Source organism: Dermacentor variabilis, chromosome 3 (genome assembly GCF_050947875.1).
Source record: "Dermacentor variabilis isolate Ectoservices chromosome 3, ASM5094787v1, whole genome shotgun sequence".
Lineage (NCBI taxonomy): Eukaryota > Metazoa > Arthropoda > Arachnida > Ixodida > Ixodidae > Dermacentor > Dermacentor variabilis.
The window spans coordinates 204142502-204144514 of record NC_134570.1 but is presented as its reverse complement, the minus strand read 5'-3'; positions in this window follow the sequence as shown (position 1 = coordinate 204144514).

Below are 2013 nucleotides of genomic sequence, written 5' to 3'. Positions count from 1 at the left end.
GTACGGAGCCTCACTGATCTATCAGTAATCCTGATTTCAGCCAAGTCTCAGGGACAGCATGTCGTCCCGATTTTTATAGCCCAATTACACAAAGAAAAAAAAGGCGGTAGGGCCGTTGGCCCGTCCCACAAGTTCAGTTGCCAATCAGAGTCAACCGTTTGTTAAGCCACAACCCACAGGGATGGGCTTACTCTTCAAAATAAACATATTGGAAAACAAAGCTATTTTCCTTCTTCCCTAAAACTCCGATGCCCTCTCATTTCTCCGTAGTTAGTGACGGGGTCAGCAAAACACGCCAGGCCCGAACAAGTTATCGCTAGACCGTTTCAAATCCCAACGGCGTCTAGGCCGCAAATGTCTCGGAAGCAGGGGCATCGATACCACGTAGTGCGGCCGTACTCAAAGTTTGTCCGCGTGGGAGACTGATGGCCCTCCTTGTCCTTCAAACTTATTGTCTACAAGACAAAGTTCTCCGAGTGCGCGTTTCCAAGACGCCGTCGTCCGAATGCACTCTTTACGTGTGCACCGCATTCCTACAGCGTGCACTGTAAGCTGGCCTTCGACACCACACCGGCAGCCGCACCCAACAACAAGGCTGGCGATTGCGTTCCGGACGCGTAGAAGATTAGGTCCCTGCTCACTGCATGCGGAACGGGGTCAGCGTTGCTAAGCCCTTCTTAACCTCGGCGGCGCCTCCAATTAGTCAGGCACTCGGGAGCCACAGCCACAATACCTTGTACAGCGGTCCCTTTCAAGGCTGGTCTGTGTGGACTCGTGTGACCGTCGGCGGACTGCCAACACCGTGCGCACAATGCCGACTTCCCGGAATCGGCACTCGCCCACCTGACACCTGCCGCGACGCGTCACCCAACACCGCGCGGTGCCTGTGACCCCACATAACACAGCAACTGTCGCCCGGTTGACACGGGGACAAGTGAACCCCCTCTCTATGCACAACGCACGTGGCTGATTCGTGACACTTACGAACCCGAACAATCAGAGCGACCTTACACGTCCCTCCTAAAGAGTATACTGGGCTCACAATGTGCCCAGCTATACTACAAGAGCCAAAGGGCGCTGTATCGTAAAATTTAGGCTCTGAAGGTTCCGTCAAAGAAAATTGACATACGCTGCCCAACACGGGTGCTGCGGAGCCCGTAAGGAACAGGAAAATGAACTAAAAGGACCACGAAAAAAAAAACAATTTTCTCACAGCGATAAAAGAAAAGGGCGAAAGCTCAACACATTCATGACAGTGAGCATGCAAAAGAAACATTCATGTATGTACAGGAACACTCCAACGCACTGCACGGCACAACAGCAGCAAAGTAACATATGCAGGTTATATACATAGTATGTCCACAGTCTTATAACCCTCACACACAGGGACGACGACAACCACCGAAAGTTCCATCAAGGCTGAACTGTCCCACGCACACGTCCTTCGGGTGAAGGGGAACATTCACGCCTGTCGTAGCTGGCATGGCTGTTTCTGTCTATCCTTTCTTTTCTGCTCTTTACTCGGTTGGCTCCCATGAACGATTCGAGAGCCTTGACAATGCATCAGCGTTGGCGTAACTTGTTCCTTTCCGGTGACGCACCGTTACATTGTAGCGCTGTAGTGAAAGCGCCCATCTTGCTAACTTGGCCCCCTGCGGGGTGCTGGTTGTCAAATATGACAATGGGTTATGGTCAGAGACAACATTCACCACTGCTCCGAAAAGCCAGTAGTCAAATTTCTTGAGTGCCCAAATAATAGCAAAGGCTTCTCTTTCTATAGTCGACCAGCGCGCCTGTGTCGGGTTAAAGCGATGGCTAGGAAAAGCGATCGGCTTTTCTTTTCCGTCCGCTGACATTTGAGCTAAACAGGCACCAGCCGCCGTCGCCGACGCATCAGTGAATAGCCGGTACGGCTGATGAGGCTCAGGAGTGTTCATGACGACAGCCAGACAGAGAGTTAACTTTTGACTTTCGAACGCGCACTGCGCATCTTCCAACCATGGAATTGAATTA